Source organism: Sapajus apella, unplaced genomic scaffold (genome assembly GCF_009761245.1).
Source record: "Sapajus apella isolate SASKATOON/1434 unplaced genomic scaffold, GSC_monkey_1.0 scaffold127, whole genome shotgun sequence".
NCBI classification, from domain to species: Eukaryota; Metazoa; Chordata; class Mammalia; order Primates; family Cebidae; genus Sapajus; species Sapajus apella.
This window is the reverse complement of record NW_022437067.1, coordinates 2,468,519-2,486,473: the sequence shown is the minus strand read 5'-3', so window position 1 is coordinate 2,486,473 and position 17,955 is coordinate 2,468,519.

The following is a 17,955-nucleotide window of genomic DNA, read 5'->3' as shown; positions in this document are numbered from 1 at the left end:
CTCATGTCCTTTTTACATTTCAAAACCAGTCGTGCCTTCCCAACAGTCCTCCAGAGTCTTAACTCATTTCAGCATTAATTCAGAAGTCCACAGCCCAGAGTCTCATCTGAGACGAAGTCCCTTCCACCTATGAACCTGTAAAATCAAAAACAAATTAGTTACTTCCAAGATACGATGGGGGGGTACTACCATTGGTAAATGGTCCCATTCCGAAAGGGAGAAATTGGCCCAAAACAAAGGGGCTACAGACCCCATGCAAGTCCAAAATCTAGTGGGGCAGTCATTAAATCTTAAAGCTCCAAAATAATCTCCTTTGTCCGCATGTCTCACATCCAGGGCCACACTGATCCGAGGGGTGGGGTTCCAAGGCCTTGGGAAGCTCTGCCCCGAGGGCCTCCAGCTATTCAAGGCCCAGGGTGCAACCTGTTGGTAAATCTACCATTCTGGAGTCTGGAGGATGGTGGCCCTCTTCTCACATTTCTCCTCTGCATTGCCCTGGCAGACGTTCTCCATGAGGGCTCTGCCCCTGCAGCAGACTTCTGCCTGGACATCCAGGCATTTCCATACGTCCTCTGAAACCTAAGCAGAGGCTTCCAAAGTTCAACACTTGTCTTCTGCACACCTGCAGGCTCTGCCTAAGCTGTACCTTGACCCTTTTTAGCCCTGGCTGGAGCTGGTTTTGCCTCCTTGGCCTCTGGGCCTGTGGTGGGAGGGTCTGCCGTGAAGCTCTCTGAGATGCCCTGGAGACATATCTGCAGCTGATGGATTAAATTTCTCCCAAGAAAATGGGTTTTCCTTTTCTACCACATCAGCTGCAAATTTTCCAAACTTATATCTTCTGCTTTCTTTTTAAACATAAGTTCCAATTTGAGATCATCTCCTTGTGAACACATGACTGTACGTTTTCAGAAAAAGCCAGGTCACATCTCGAATGCTTTGCTGCTTAGAAATTTCTTCTGCCAGATACCCTAAATCATCTCAAATTCAAAGTCCCACGGATCTCTAGGGCAGAATGTTCCCAGTCTCTTTCCTAAAGCACAGCTTTGCTTCAGTTCCTTATCTCCCTAAGACCACGTCAGCCTGATGTTGGTCATATCACTATCACCATTTCGCTCAGAAGCGTTCAACAAGTCTCTAGGAAGCTCCAAACTTGCCACATCTTCCTGTCTTCTGAGCTCTCCAAACCGTTTCAACCTCTGCCTGTTACCCAGTTCCAAAGTTGCTTCCACATTTTCAGGTATCTGGATATCAGTGCCTCACTATCCTGGTATCAATTTTCTGTATTAGCCAATTTTCACACTGCTATAAAGAACTACTTGAGGCTAGGTAATTTATAAAGGAAAGAGGTTCAGTTGATTCACAGTTACACATGGCTGAGGAGGCCTCAGGAAACTTACAGTCATGGCGGAAGATGAAGGGGAAGCAAGGCACGTCTTACAGGGTGGCAGGAGAGGGAGGCGGGGTGGGAAGTGTCACACTTTTAAACCATCGGAACTCCTGAGAACTCACTATCAGGAGAACAGCAAGGGGAAAATCTGCCCCATGATTGAGTCACCTCCTCCCAGGCCCCTCCCTCGACACGTGGGGAATTGCAATTTGAGGTGAGGTTTGGGAGGGGACAACGTAGAGCCCAACCATACCAGTCATATTCACAGGTACTGGGGCTAAGACCTGAATGTGCCTTTCTGGGGGACGCACATAATGTATCACACGTGCGTGATGGACCGCCCAGCCAGATGGCTGCTCTCTCCACACACGCTGGTTGCCGGGCATGGATGGTTCGTGACTGGGGTCTGGCTGTGAGGTCCCGGGAGGGGAGCCCCTGAGTTTTGTCTATTTCTTGGGGCTTCTAAGAGGTTATTCCCATTTCTGTCAGCAGGTGGCAGCATCACCCGCGCACGGCCTTCCCGGCAGAGGACACAGCTTCCCGCTGGGGTGTCTTCAGGCCCTGGATGAAGTCATTGTTGATTTTCCTGCCATTGGAAGTCTGAACTGGGAAGCGCGGGTCCGTATCTTAACTTCCACAGGTTACGGTTTTGCATGTGCAAAATCAGCAGGTCCCGCCCTTGCCATCACTCTAGTGGTTGTGGTAGTCAAGGGCCCACGTGCTGCAGGACCGCCGAAGGGTGAGGTCCTCCAGGCTCCTGCAGCAGCTCCCCCAGGCTGGGGGTCAGTGCACAGCCTGGAGGCTGCTCCCGCATGCAGGATCCCTGGCTTCCAGAGGCAGCTGTGCTCTGCGGGATGCACTTTGGGTGGAGGAGTGTTTCTCAGCCTCTCCCTTCTCCATGGAGCCAGGGCTGGGACAGTCCCCAGGGCTGTGTGTGAGGGTCGGCAGTGCTTGGGGCAGTTGTGAGCACTCAGGTGGTGTCTTGCAGACATGGCCCTTACACTTTGGCAACTCATGAAATAAGAAGAGGCAACTTCCACAAAGAAATCCACAAAGAAATGCCTCTCCCTGCAGGCAGGGAAGAGGCTTTTGGATGGGTCCAAGGATCAAGAGCAGGCCTCGGGGAAGGAGCGGGGTGCCATTCTCCTGCAGTTCTCAAAGGCTGAGTCGCTTTGATGGTAATGTCCTTCCCCACTGCACCCCAGCAGGAGGATGGTTTTGTGTTGCTTCCCACCTGCCCCTCGCCAGGTGGGGCCCAGGGTCCCCAGGTGGTCTCTCTGCCATGGGTCCAGTGAGAAGGCCTGGCCTCGAGAGGCATGCTTCCTTTGGGAGAATGGGACCCAGGGGGAGGCTGGGAGAGCTCGGGTTAACTTGGGGCCAGAAGATCTTGGACAGGATGTTGCCTGGGCCTGAGCGTTGGCTCTGTTCTGGGCAGCATGGCAGGCAGGGCGTGGCCCATGCCTCTCTGACCTGAGAAATACAGCACTCCACTGCAGGAAGCCTGCTGGGCTGAGAACACCTGCCTCCCAGCCTTGGCCTTGCAGGGGACACAGGGAGTGGGGGCGAGGGGGAGCCTCTGTCTGTTCCTGTGTGCAGGTGCTGCTAAGATGGCCGGGGCCGGGGCCTGAAGGGCATCACTGCCCCAGAGCAGGGCAAAGCAGGCCAGGCCAGGCCAGGGAAGTGTCAGCTGTGGAGGCTCCTCTTCTCTGGGCCGGGGGCTCCCCAGGGACAGGAACTGACGTGCCTCACTCAGGAGTTTCCTGCGGTGCTGTAACAAGTGACCTCAGACTGGGCTGGCCTCTCTCCCAGCTTCTGGCAGCTCCAGCGACCCCGGCGCCCCTAGGCTTGTGGACACATGGCCTGGTTCTCTGCCCCTGGCTTCACGCTGTGCCCTCCTGTGGCTCTGTCTCAAGTCTCCCTCTGCTGTCTCTTACAAGGACACCTGTCCGAGGATTTACAGCCTGTACAGAAAGCCCCAGACGATCTCGTCCAGAGATGCTTTACTTGATTATATCTGCAACTTTTGTTTTAAGTTCAGGGGTCCATATGCAGGACGTGCAGGTTTGTGACACGGGTCAGTGTGTGCCATGCTGGCTTGCTGCACAGATGGCCTCGCCACCTGGGAATTCAGCCTAGCATCCACTAGCTCTTCTTCCTGACGCTGTCCGTCCCCGCCACAGGCCCCAGAGGGTGTTGTTCCCCCAGTGTGCCATGTGTTCTCATCAGTCAGCGTCCACTCACAAGTGAGAACACGGGGCAAACGCCCTTTTTCCAAATGAGGTCACATTCACAGGAGCCAGTGGCAGGGAGGACAGGGACCAATGTCTTTGGAGGCCAATATTCAACGCACTAGGCTGTCTCTAGCTCCTAGGCCGGTGGCAGTAGTGGGTGCAGTTTTCCATCTGAGTGTCAGTGCCGGGTCTGAAACACCGTCACGTTTCCGTACCTAGCTCCGTCTTGATGCTGACCCCAGGGTTGAAGGGAGAGATGGTGGCGGCATCATGGCAGGAGGGGGGTCTGGGTGGGGATAGGGTCGGGGGGCTGCATGACGAAGCCCAGGCCTGTGTGTCTGGATGCCGTCTGGTCCCCAGAACAGCAGCTCTGCTCGGTGGTGCCATGGTTCAAACACTGAGCAGGAACCAGAGCTGGAGGCTGCGACCCAGGAGGACACGGAACAGAGCCAGGGAGGAAGGCGTCCCACCCGGCGCGTTTGGGATGGGGTTCTGACCGGGTCATCTGCTCTGGGATTCCCGTTCTCCCCACCATGCTGGGGCCACATCACACAACCCACCTTAGGTATGCCACACATGTCTTTTCAGTTGACTCTTTCCTTTGGGGCAAATTCAGAGGTTTAGAAATGAACTTCAGCGTCAGCTACTGGCAGGCCGGCCGTAGCCTCAGGGAAGGGTGTGGTGCAGGGTTTGCTGTGTGCTCCTGTGCTGCCGGGAGAGTCTCCACCCCTTCTCTCACCCCCGTCTCTGGCCATCAGCGGCACATGCTGGGTTTTGTGGTCATCTCACACTGGGGGTGCTGGCAGAGACCGTTGCGGGCGGTCACTGGTGTTGACATGAGGGCTGCTGTGGCACCGTGCATCTGAGGCCCAGGAAGCACCTTCAGCATGAACGACTCTGCTCGCCCCCCTGTCAGGAGAAATGGCGTGACAGTTCAGAAAAGATGCGGGATTATTTTCTTGGATTGACAGGAGCTTTCAGGGATGTTTTGCAGTTCTCGCTGTGGGACTCTCAGCTCTGCAAGGATTAAAGTCAGGCTGCAGGGAAGGAGCGTGCAGCGCCAGCCCGCAGACGGGGCACGAGGAGCAGTTTGCTTGGGAAATTAGCCCTTCGAGTTATCCACCGAGGTGGTGGTTTGATTCTCCTTTCTCTCTACGTTATTTCTCCTCCATCCAAAGGTTGTATTATTTCCAACAGAGAATGAGACAAAAACATGGAAAGGTAGTGTATTTTAGTAATGCTTTTCAGGCAAGGTAGAGGAATTATTTGCCAGATTTAAAAATGGTAGAAGAGGAAGCACATCCATGCCTCGTGTCTGTTGGGGAGAGGCTCTGAGCCAAGCCTGATTCTGCATGTGACCCAGGAGTGGTGGCCTGGGTGCCCCGCAAGGGCTGAGGCTTCGAGGCCTGGCAGGATAAAGAGGGGAGGAGTGGGAGGGCTGAGCCCCCTGGATACCGCGGTGGGTGGGGAGGCTGGGGCCAGGTGGGTGGGGTCAACACCCAGGCTTGTGCCGTGGCTCAGAGCCCTCTTGCAGGCATCTCCATTTGGGGTCTAACAGAGACCTCCACTTGAGCTGCTTCCCACCTGGTGCCTCCCCAAAAATGCACAGGGCTGTAAGGACCCAGCGGGTCTGTGCCACGTAGGTGGAGTCAGCAAATCCTAACAGTGGAACCGTGATGCCTGGCTACGGTTTCCTGAGAGGTTTTTAGGGTGGAGCTTGGTCTGGGAGCTGCGGCCTGGGCTGCAGCTGCAACCCAGTGGGCCCCTGAAGCCATGGGAAGCCCCCACTTGGAAAGAGGACCAGAGGGAGGCCAGTGGGTCCAGCCAAGGGACCGGTGGGTTCCAACACCTGTGCCCCGCGCCAGGGGGTCCCGCAACCATCTCTGCAGCCGCCCTTTCTCTCCTTCGCCTCCGTGGGATGGTCAGAAAGTACACCTCCTGCTTCATCCCTGCCCTTCCCAAATTTTGATGACTGTGAAAATGTGTGGTTCTCCATGCAGACATTAAAGGCAATGGCAATGAAAAGTCCAATGCAACTTTGAAGGAACTGGGCAAAGTGACTGCAAAATTCATTTGAAACAATGACAGATGGGAGTTACCACTATAATTCTGGGGGGGGGGGGAGGTGAGAGTAGTGGGGAGGTACTGGTCATTCAAACACACTCCCAATAAGCTGGCATGAGAATCACCATGGTGGGCTCTTCTGTCTCGTCCTGGGGACTCAGGGCAAGGAGGTAATACCATCTGGGGCTGAGCTAAGACCCAATGGAAATACCCAGAGACAGATCTATTTGTGATGAGTTCTGGATGAAGAAGCTGCCTCGGATGGGTGGAAGGAGCTGGGCTGGCTGATGGCGCCTGGACCACTGGCTAACCAGGCAATTCCTCCTTCACAGTGACAGCAGAGTAAATGATGGGGAAATATGTAAATGAAATATGCAATGAAAAAGAATGAAACATTAGGGCATCTTCTAAGCTTAGCACTTACCTCTAAGCAAAGGAGGGAGATGCAGAGAAAAACTACATACGTCTTAGTACCTGAAATTTGAAACTGAAATAGTCCAACAGCATCAGTAACAACACTCAAACCAAAGCTAGCCTGGGCGTGGTGGCTCACACCTGTTATCCCAACACTTTGGAGGCTGAGGTGGGCAGCCGAGGGCAAGAGATCAAGACCATCTTGGCCAATGTGGTGAAACTCCATCTCTACTAAAAAAAACAAAAATTAGCTGGGTGTGGTGGTGAACGCCTGTAGTTCCAGCTACTCGGGAGGCTGAGGCAGGAGAATAGCTTGAACCTGGGAGGTGGAGGTTTGCTGAGATTGCGCCACTGCCCTCTAGCCTGGCGACAGACTGAGACGCCGTCTCAAAGAACAAAAACGGAAACTACAGATACAGACTGGGAAAATGTGTGCAACACTGTCCCACAGACTGTCACTTTATTATGAAAATGGACAAAGATCATTCTTGCAGAATATTTACTGTGCCCTGCATAGTTTATTTTTTTGCTACAAAAGCAACCTTGTGTATAGTGAGCTCGATCTGCATGTAGAAGGTATGAAACAGGCACGCCCAGGCTGATGCCTTTTTTCCTAAGTCCGTCTAGGCACCCTCTGTGGTGCTCCGCTGTCTTGTGTGCAGGGAGACACACTTTGGGACTGAGACGGTCACATGTCTGAGTGTCACCCATGCCCTCTAGTACCAGGCTGGGCAGAGGACCTGGTCTTAGGGTGGAGGGGGTGAGATTCAGCGGCACAGACAGCCCCAGGGGCCTGCCTGTCAGAGAAGTGAGCTCCCTGCTGTGCCTGAGAATGAGGGCTCTGTGTAGGGACCAGGGAGCGAAGTGGGAGACGACCACAGACCACCCCGGTGACTGCCCCATCACCTTGAATGGTGGGGGAAAGCAGTGCACGCCCTGTGAGGGCATGGTGGGTGTCCTGGCCACAGGGATTTCCAGCAGGAAGCACATGTCCTCTTCCTGCCTGCCTCCCTACCTGGGGCCTGCCCAGGACTCTTCCCCGTCACCCAGCTCAGTGCCTGGGACGGGGGAGGGCACAGAGGCAGGGTGAGGTCAGCGGAGCTCATCTGCAGGGGCCTAGAAGGGCACACACGAGGTCATATATTTTCTTTTCTTTTTTTTGGAAGAAGAAGAAAGAGAAAGAAAAAATACAGAATAAAAAAAAAAGAAAAAAGAATGAAGGAGAGGAAGAAAGAGGAAGAGGGAGAGAGAACAGGGGTGTTGCTTTATTGCCCGGGCTAGAATGCAGTCTAAAAATGGGTATGCCTGTAATTGTGTTTAATAACAGAGACATAATAAAAAAATTAAAATGAGGGAAGAAAATAACTAACAAGCAGCCAACCAATATTTCATTTAAACCTGTAAATAGGTGTGATGTGGTACTGATAAGAGTGTGTATTTTGTGTATTTAAAGTGGAGAGTTCTATAAATGTTAATTAAGTCTACTTGTTCCGGATCTGAGTTCAAGTCCTGGATATCGATGTTAACTTTCTGTCTCATTGATCTGTCTAATGTTGATGTTGAAGTCTCCCACTATTATTGTGTGGGGGTCTAAGTCTCTTTATAAGTCTTATATATCTGGGTATTCCTGTATTGGGTGCGTATATATTTAGGATCTTTAGCTCTTCTTGTTACATTGATCCTTTTATCTTTATGTAATATCCTTCTTTGCTTCTTTTGATCTTTGTTGCTTTGAAGTCTGTTTTATCGGCAAAAATTGCAACTCCTGCATTCTATTTATTTATTATTTTTGCTCTCCATTTGGTTGGTAAATTTTCCCCACCCCTTTGTTTTGAGTCTTTGTGTATCCTTGCATGTGAGATGGGTCTGGATGTAGCATACCAATGGGTCTTGGCTTTTTTTGCCTGTCTGTGTCTTTGGATTGGGGGATTTAGTCGATTTAAATTTAGAATTAATAATAATATATGTGAGTTTGATATTACCTTTAATGTTAGCTGGCTGTTTTGCCCATTAGTTGATGCAAGTTCTTAATTAGGTTGATGTTCTTTATTTTTTGGTATTTTTTAGAAAGGCTGATACTGGTTGTTCCTTTCTGTTTGTAGTGGTTCTTTCAGAAGCTCTTGTAAAGCAGGCCTGGTGGTGATGAAATCTCTGAGTGCTTGCTTGTTCACAAAAGATTTTATTTTTCCTTCGCTTATGAAGCTTAGTTTGGCTGGATATAAAATTCTGGGTTGAAAGTTCTTTTCTTTAAGGATGTTGAATATTGGCCCCCACTCTCTTCTGTCTTGTAGGGTTTCTGCTGAGAGATCTGCTGTGAGTCTGATGGGCTTCCCTTTGTGGGTAACCTGACCTTTCTCTCTGGCTGCCCTCAGTATTTTCTCTTTCATTTCAACCCTGGTGAATCTGGCGATTATATGCCTTGAGGTTGGTCTTCTTGAGGAATATGTTTGTGGCGTTCTCTGTATTACCTGGAGTTGAATATTGTCCTGCCTTGCTAGGTTGGGAAAGTTTTCCTGAATAATATCCTGAAGCATATTTTCCAGCTTGGATTGATTCTCTTCCTCACATTCAGGTACACCTATCAAGCGTAGATTAGGTCTTTTCACATAGTCCCATATTTCTTGGAGACTGTGCTCATTCCTTTTTATCCTTTTTCCTCTAATCTTATCTTCTCGTTTTATTTCATTAAGTTGGTCTTCGACCTCTGATATCTTTTCTTCTGCTTGATTAATTTGGCTGTTAAAACTTGTGCATAGTTCGCGAAGTTCTCGTGTTGTGTTTTTCAGCTCCATTAATTCACTTATATTCCTCTCTAAATTGTGTATTACTGTATTGTTAACATTTCGTCAAACCTTTTTTCAAAGTTCTTCGTTTCTTTGCATTGGGTTAGAACAAGTTCTTTTAATTCCCAGAAGTTTCTTATCCACTTTTTAAAGTCAGCTTCTGTTAATGGAACACAGTCTTTCTCCATCAGGCCTTGTTCCGTTGCCGATGAGGAACTGTGATCCCCTGTAGAGGGAGAGGCGTTCTGATTTTGGGTATTCTCAGCCTTTTTAGGCTGGTTTCTTCCCTTCGTTATAGATTTATCCATCTGTGGTCTTTATAATTACCGTCTTTATAGTTGAGTTTCTGAGTGGATGTCCGACTTGTTGATTCCCGGTGCTAAGATCTGAGCAACCCACTGCGCCGGCCAAAACAGCGGCGTTAAGATTGATGGTGCTTTTCTGACTCTGCACCAAGAACTGCCGCTCCAAGGCAGCGGCAAAACTGCCTCGCTGGCCGCAAGAGTCGCACTGGCGACCCATGGGGCTCCTCCGCTGGGAATCTCCTGGTGTGTGAGCAACAAAAATTGATCTGAAAGTGCGGCGTCCTCTCGTTCTCTGCGCTTTCAGTGGGAGCTGCAATCCTGAGCTGCTAGTGATCAGCCATCTTGGATCTCTCTCCCCATGTATTTTCATAAAATAACTTGCTTTTGTATTGTTTTTCTTCCAGAGGGCCCCTCATTTTATACGTTTCAGGCTGTTCGTGACCTGAATCCTCCCCTGCCCACAGACCTCCTTTTGAACCCACAGGATCCATCCAAATTCTTTCCTTCTTCCTCTGATAAGCTGGAGAATGTTCTCCAACAGTGAGTCATCCTCCTCCACCCTAACCCAGGCCGGCTGGAATTCAGCAGAGAAGCTGGAAAACTTTTTAAAGGTGTTCATTCTTTTGCTGGACACACACTTTTTGACCACCCATGTGTGCCAAGCCAGCCCTGGAAGAGCAGGCATCAGATGTAAAGATGGGGAAGCCATTCCGCAGCTCTCAGGGCTGGGGAGAATCTCACAGGTTTGCACCTCTGCCTGAGGATAGGGCCCAACACAGAAGTGGGGCACTGGGGAGGTTTTCTTGGGTGCAAGCTCTTGGGATACCAGGGGGATAGTAGCCCCCAAACCCAGGCTGGGGCAGCCCCTGCAGCTGAGCTCCTGGGAAGGGTGGGCAGTGGGTGTGAGTGAAGGGCACAACTGAGAGCCCCGAGGGACAGATGGGGGTAATGTTGGAGCATCAGCAACTGGGGCACCCCCTGGTAGCTGGGGTTTCAGAAGACGGTGAACTCACGCACCTCTCGGGGACTCGGGCTATGTGTGCTGTTCATGTTTGTTGTTATTGATAAGGAGCAGATGACAGGGGTAAGGGAAGGTCCCCAGACCCAGACCCCTGTGTTCAGTTCGCGGATCTGCAGTTCACAAGCTGGGCGACTTGGGGTGCTACCCCTCCTGTGACCTCTGTCTCCCCTTCTGTAAAGCAGGGGTGAAGGTGAGGCTGGCCTGATGGCCACACACCCCGAGGGAACTGAACTCCAGGTAGTGTGGGGACGCAGACAGCCTGTGTGTGTTAGGGGTACTGTTGCCTCTCCATTGCATCGGGATGGTTGTGGGGGTGCTCCCTTCCCAACCCTCTCCCAGCCAGGGCTCCCTCCAGTGCTCCCTATTAGAAGTTCCTCCCCCAGACCACACAAAACCTTGGAGGGGGAAGCTTCCAAGGAACAGGGCAGCCGGCTTCACTGCTGAGCCGGTGGCCAGTGTGCTTCTGCAGCAGGGGCCAGCAGGGCTGGCTCTTTGTGTGGCCAATGAGGGGGCCACACCTGGCCCCCATCTGGTCCCACCCAGATCGCACCCCCCATCTGCTATTCAAAAAGAGACACTCCTGAGTATCTGGTAGACCTGAGCCCAGAGACTCCATGTCCATTCCTGGGACCACCTGGTTCTGGCACCTGGAATCAGTCAATTTCAAACCAAAACCAGGTTTCAAAGGACAAAAGGGAATCTTACTTTGCAGAAGCCTCACCTTAGATAGTGCCTCTGTGCCCATGGGCACCTTAGAATTCAGCGCCTCCTCCTGTCTGTGGCTGCTGGGACCCCAGGCCCACCCACTCCAGGCTGCTGTCCAAGAACACTGTTCCCAGCACAGAAAGAGGAACGGGAATGCCCAGGAGGTGGCTAGGAACCGGCAATGCATGTCCCCGAAGCAGGGGTGTCCAGGGTGCACGCGGGTGGCAGAGACTGGCCACCCCCTCCTCAAGCCCTTCCTCGACCGCATCCCTGCGGGAAGGGAATGAGGTGTCAGGGCGAAGGTGGACGCAGCGTCCACGGGCAGGACAAGCCGAGGCTGGCTTCCCCGTGGAGCCTGAGAAGTGAGGGAGCCTGAGGGCTGTCTCCTGAGGTCGGGGTCGGGGGTCCGGGACTGCGGAGAGCTGCGTTTGCGGGGTGTGGTCCCTGGAGCCCGGCCCCTTCTGGGTTGGTCACTGCAGTCGGTTAGCATCTGGACGTTCCGCCTGAGACCAGCATGGAGCGCGAAGGGGCAGTGGCAGCCCCGCGGGGGTCTGGGGCGGGACTCCGGGCTGTGGGCGGGGCCTGGAGTGGGACGGGGCGGGGCAGGGGCGGGGCCTGGAGCCAGACATGGGCGGGGTGGAGCCGGACATGGGCGGGGCTGGGGTGGGGCTGGGGCGGGCCGGGGCGGGGCTGGAAGCAGGAGCCCGGGCTGGGGTGAGGGATCTGGGCAAGTCCAGGGGCCGTGCTGGGGCCGCGGCGCTGCTGAGGTGGGAGAGGGGGCGGGGAAGGGGCGGGGCCTAGGGCACACGGAGCGGGGGGCGGAACGGGCGGGGGGCGGGACAGGGACTGGGGTCCGGGCTGGGGGCGTGCCGGGGGCGGGGCGGCCTTCCAGGCTCCGGGCCCGCCGCACTGTGCTCACCGCGCCGGGGCGAGTGCCTGCAGGGTGGACCCGGCGATCGGGTCTCCGCGGTGCCATTTCGGGCGCGGGCGGGAAGCGGACGCTCCGCACCTGCCCCGACCTCGGGCTCCGCGGACCCGGCGCGGGCACCTGTGGCTGCGTCCTATGGCGCACGTCGAGGCGGAGGTTCTGGGGAGCCGCCGGGGCCACCTGTAAGCCGGGGACCGGAGAAGGCACCGGCGCGCACGATGCCGCTCCCTGCGGAGTCGAGGGCAGCGGGGCGCGAGGTGGCCCTGGCGCTGGTGCTGCTGCTGCTCCCCGCCGCGCCCGTGGGCGCCAGCGTCCCGCCGCGGCCCCTGCTCCCGCTGCAGCCCGGCATGTGAGTAGCGGGAGCTGGGAGGGCTCGGCGGGTAGTCCAGAGACGACCTCGGGAGGCCCGCGGTGGACCGAGCTCCGAGGCTTTGTCCCTGGGGCCCCAGAGCAGTGGGCTCTTTGCCTTAACTGGAGAGGGGGTGGCTGAGACACAGGGCTCCGGGTGGAGCCTGGGGCCCTTCTGTGGCAGGGCCCCTCCCCGTATCCCCTCCCCCTCTTCCCCTCTCCCTCTCTTTTGCTCCGGGATGTGGGTTCTGCAGGCTCAGGCAGATGCTGTACTTGGAAAGCGGTGAGGAATCTGGGCCCCTTTCCGGGCAGAGTCTGGCCCCGGAGCCCGGCTGGGAGAAGGCAGAGAGGAAGCCGCCTGTTCCCGCTTCTCCAAAGCCTGCCTTCTGGGGTCTGGGGGCCTTCGCAGGGGCGGGCGTGCCCAGACGGGGGAGCTGAATGGAGTTGGTCTGTGTGTTAAACACGTGCGCTTTGGGCTGTTGGAGAAGGAATTTAGTGCCAGAATGGGCAGGAAGAGAGGGTCAGGGAGCCAGCCGAGATGAATTTAATTTTGAAAGATGATTCCCCAACGGGCCGTTTAGCGGTCTCTCTTGAACAGCAAATCAATCCTTGTGTTGGCCTCAAAGGAAAACTGGTGTGCAGTGGAGGAGGAGGCAGCGGCTGAGAGTTGCTGGCGCCCCCACCCAGCACTCCCCGCCCGTGTTGGGCCTGGGGCCTGCAGAGCTCTAGAAGGCTGCAGACGCGCAGGCGAGGGCCAGGCTCAGGTGAAGGCCTCCTGTCTCACAGCCTCCCGGTCCTGGGGCCACAGAGGGGCTCTCAGGCTGCTCCTGTCCAGCACTCCCCACAGGGCCTGGTGCTCAAGGGCCCACCACAAACCTGGCCGTGCAGGACAGAGCTGCAGCTGGCTGGGGACTGAGAAGCTGCCACGTTGCGCTGGCGTAGGGGAGGGGGTCCAAAACCTCAGCCCCACCCTGGGTCTTGCTTTACTTCACTAAGTGGAGGCCTTTTCAAAGCCGTGCTGTCCCTGGGTTGGGGGCCTTGGCATCCACAGTGTGAATAGCCCTAGTCCTGACTCCACGGGCTGCTGGACATTCCTCTTTCCTGTGACCCCAGTGCATTTATTGGAGAGCTGCAGGCTCAGAAGGGACACCACAGTGGCCTTCGGTGCTCAGCCAGCCAGCCCCTCCCGGGACCAGCCAGGGGCTTCCAGGGGCACAGGCTCCCCGGAGTCCTGGGGTGGGCTGCTGCTCAGCAGAGGTGAATGGCCCACTGTCTCTGCTCCGGTGTCCCTGCTCCTGCAAGGGGCCTCTGCCACCAGGGCACTGCAGACCCTGTCGGTGCCCTTCCTGGGCCCCCTGCTGGACTCGGACCTGCTGGGGTCTCCAGGAGTGGAGCGGAGGGTCTGCTTCCTGTGTTCTGCCTGCACACCTGGCGTTGGGAGGCCCTTTGTGAGCCTGGGGCGAAGCCGTCTGAAATGTGGAAATGGGTTGCAGGAGAGGCGGCTCTCTTTGCTCATCCTTGCCCCAAGCCTCCCTCCACTCCCTTCTCTGCCCTTCCCTTCCTGCGCTTCTCCAGGGGAGCCTCCCTGGCTGCAGTGAGTGGCGGTGGCTGCGCTGGGGCCTGTGCCCCTGAGTTATCTTCTGGGCTCCAGGCATTTCCACTGGCGCCTCTGCTCACAGACCATCTACCAGCGAGAGTCTGAGCTCTGTGCCGCCTTCCACAGGCCTGGTGTCCTGGAAGCACCTGGCGTGTGGCTGGACAGGCAGCCGGGCCTCAGTGGGCCAACGCTGGCCGGCTGAGTGTGGGGACCTGGAGCTGGACCCTGGGGAGATCCCCACTGGGCTGTGGAGAGCAGGGCCTGTTCTGAGGTCCACTCTGTGGGGCAGAAAGGAGGAGGAAGCTGTGGGCTCCGGTGGGGGTGGGGCAGGGGCAGGGGCGTTCTTTGCTCCCTTACCCCAGAGGAACAGGGTGGATCCCAGAGAGTGCTTGGTTGCTACTGGTCCTGTCCTCCCCCCCACCGTTTCCTCCTGGGAATCTGATGAGCGGGCAGGGCCTGGCAGGGAGAGTGGCACCCGCTCTGGCTGAGTTTTCCTGAACCATTGGCTGCTGAGTTGAAGCCGTACTGCCAAACTCCTGTTAATGCTAGAAGCCGGGGCCCCTGGGAGACGCTGTGGGGGCAGGGAGGGCGGTGCCCTCCGACTCATGGACCCAGGTGCTTTGCCCCATCCCTGAGCGGGCAGAGCTGATCTATCTGCTGATTCAGGTCACGCTAAAGTGAATTCCGCTGTGAGGAAGGGTGCTGGCCTCTTTCCTCCGGCCTCATGCAGGAGGCCCTAGGCTGCTGGCGGGCATCTGGGAACGAGGCTGGGAGTGGGAGGCAGATTGCCCACGTGCTAAAGCGTGGCCCTGCCAGCTCCGAGCAGCCGTGGTTGGAAGCTCCACGTTTTGGAGACCCTGAGAGGCGCTGCTGGGCTGCAGAGACCAGTGTTTCGAAGAGGCTCAGGTTCTCCCCAGTGGAGCCCCCTCTGGGCAGCCAGGGCTCTGGAACCAGTTAATGACCTTATGCCTCCCCTCTAGGGTGGGTCGGGGCCTCCAGCTCAAGTCCAGTCTTGCTATTAGCTCTTTGGACCTCCTGGCACCAAGGGTCGCATTGGTGAGCCTGAGGTTGTCAGCCACGCTCCGCCCACCACCCCAGGCGCAGAAAGCAGCTGTTCTCAGCCTCCCGTGGGGCCCTGAGTGCTGCAGTGCCAGACCTGGAGGGAAGGAGCTCTCACCTACATGAGCTGCTGCCTTTGGGGCTTCGAGTGACATTGAGAATCGTCTCCTTGTCTAGGGGAAGGCACCTGAGGGTCCTAGGGGCCCCAGGGCAGGAGCTGGGCCCCCCAACTCCAGGGCTTTGAGAGTCCCCCACCTGGCTGCTTGGGGGCCTGGGAGGCATGAGAAGAGGAGCCCCATGGGGGTAATAACAAGCATTCAAAAATGAACGTGATGAACGTGAGGGCCGCTGTCCTGAGCAACCCCCCCCCACCCGCTGCCCACAGGGGTCTATTCAGGGGCTGCATTCAGCCAGGCTGGGAAGCTGAGCCAGGCCGGCTGCCCGGTTTCTGGATCCCCCCTCCCCAACCTGGTGACGCCCTCACGGGGCCCAGACTGTCACTGCCCGCCCTGGAGGGACCCTGCGGCATGCCCACCTCTTGCCGGTGGGACCCCAGCTCTGCCTGGGAGCAGATGGCCGGCCAGCTGGGCGGCATTCCGCCTCCGACTGCGCCGGGTCCGCTTTGTAGTTTGGGAATTCCCCAGATGGGAGGCGGATCCAGCCGCAAGGAACAGACAGGCCTGGGACTCCGGTCCTGTCAAGGCCACCAGGCATTTTACCGGGTTATCCTGGGACACGCGTGGGGCGGTGGGCAAGTTTCTTTCTTTCTTTTTTCTTTTTTGAGATGGAGTCTAGCTCTGTCGCCCAGGCTGGAGTGCAGTGTTGTGATCTTGGCTCACTGCAACCTCTGCCTCCTGCCTCAGCCTCCTAGGTAGCTGGGATTATAGACATGAGCCACCATGCCTGGCTGATTTTTGTATTTATGATCGAGATGGGGTTTCACCATGTGGGTTAGGCTGGTCTTGAACTCCTGACCTGTGATCCACCCACCTTGGCTTTCCAAAGTGCTGGGATTACAGGTGTGAGCCACTGCACCCGGCCAGGCAGATTTCTTTATGTCCCCTCCTCTGCCTGCCCTCCCCCTGTCACCTCCTCCATCCTCCCAGGTGGGAAGGCCGCAGTGGCTGCGTGTGCGGTGCGGAACTCCCCAGAGGAGACGGTTGTTCCCACGCTCACTCCTCCTCCCTTGAAGGCTGGCTCGATTGATGATCAATCAGTCTTGTTAGGGGTCACTGCGAGAGCCACCCAGGAGCTGCTTTCAGGGACCACAGCCCGGCTGGGCAGGGCAAGGGCCCTCCGGCCTGGGCGAGAGCCATGGAGGGGGAGGAGTTACTGGGGAGCTAAAGGGTGTGCCGGGGGCAGCAGCCCAGGGAGTGACGGTGTGATCTGGGGAAGGGCTGCTAGGTGGTCCCGGGTGGGGCTGGCAAGGGGTCTCTTGAGTCCTTCTGCACCGTCATCTTGCTGGTTCATGGCAGCCGAGGTTGCTGAGGTTTGACGAGGGCCAGGAAGGACAAGGAGGCCCCTCAGAGGGGAGCACCCATCCCCTCAGGACCCCAGCCCCGGCCATGTGTCCAAGCCCCGGAGGCCTGAGCTGCCGTCACGCCTGCTTTCCAGATGCTGAATTGAGGGCTCAGAGATGGTCATCGACTCCTCCGGCTGCACAGCAGGCCCCAGGCCTGGGGTGTCTGTTGAAAACCCAAGCTCACAGCTCTGGCCCCTCTGTGTCATCTCCATCCTGAGACGGTGACAGGCCCAATTCACAGTGGCTGCCTTCAGCACAGGGGCCATTGCAGAGTTGGGGCTGGACCCCTGGAGGGACCCCTGAAGCCCAGAAGCTCAGGGGTCATCAGCCTAATCCCCCACCCCCTTCCGTTTTTTATGGCGAGGAGTTCAGGGCCACCTTTGCCCAGGGCTCAAGGTGGTCAAGTGCGTGGCAAGGCACAGGGGCAGCAAACGCGTTCAATGTTTGTAGCAGTTCCTATGGGCCCACTGTTGATGCACAAGTGACACTTCTTCCTGAATAAACAGTCCCAGCATCTGCAGTAACACTGGCTCACACCTCCCAAGGGCTGTCGGGAGCCCTTGTCTGTGCCGGCTCATTGAACCCTCATGACAACCTGGCAAGGCCAGTCCTCATTTTACAGGTGAGGAAACCGAGGCAGAGGTTCAGTAAGCTTCGCATCTTCCAGATGGGGCCTGGGGAGCTGGGATCCAAACCCAGGCGGCCCAGCAGCGAGACCTTGCTTCACACCGCGAGGCCTGGGGTTACAGGCTTCAGTGTGCTCCAGCAGCCCCTGGTGGGCTTGGGAAAACACACACAATTCTTAAATCCCCGAGGAATGCTGGCCCCACCTCAAGAGTCCTGGATTCAGTGGGTCCAGGGTGGGGCCCAGGAGTGTGCATTTCTGCAGGTTCCCAGGAGGAGCTGCTGGTCCTGGCCTGGGGACCCCACTTTGAGAACCACTGCTTGATGCCTTGCACCCCTAGAGCCCGATGGTGGGTGGGTGAATGTGCTCATTGCGAGTCCTGCGCTCCCCGAGGTGTTAGTTCTTTAAAATGCCTGGCTCTGATCCCAAATTTGACACCATACATGAAAACGTGGCTTTTGCAGTTTTAGGGGGACAGCGTATCTGTCAGGAGGAGGACAGGCTGTGGCACTGTCCCGGGAGGGGTTGGGGAGGGGTCCTCACGAAGGGGTGTGCTTTGAGGCAGACACGTGGGTGAGGAAGCACGGGAGCGCAGCCGTGGAGCCAAGGCCATTCCTTGGGTGGGGGCGGGGCCCTGGAACCGGAGAGAGTGGGCACCGGAGAAAGTGGGCACCAGAGAGAGTGGGCACGGCCCCACCCCTGGTAGGAGGGACACAGCCCAAAGACGCTCCCGCATCTCTTGCTGGTCCTCACCTTGACTAAACTCTCCTGGCAGCCAGAGGGCAGAGGTGTGTGGGTGTCTGAGTGTGTGTGTGCCTGTGTATCTGCATGTGTGTGAATGGGAGTTTAAGAGTGCATATGTGTGTGTGATTGTGTGTATGTATGTGTGAGTATGTGTGTGAGTGTGTGTGCCATTGTATGTATGAGTGTGTGTGATTGCATGTGTGTGTGATTGTGTGTATGAGT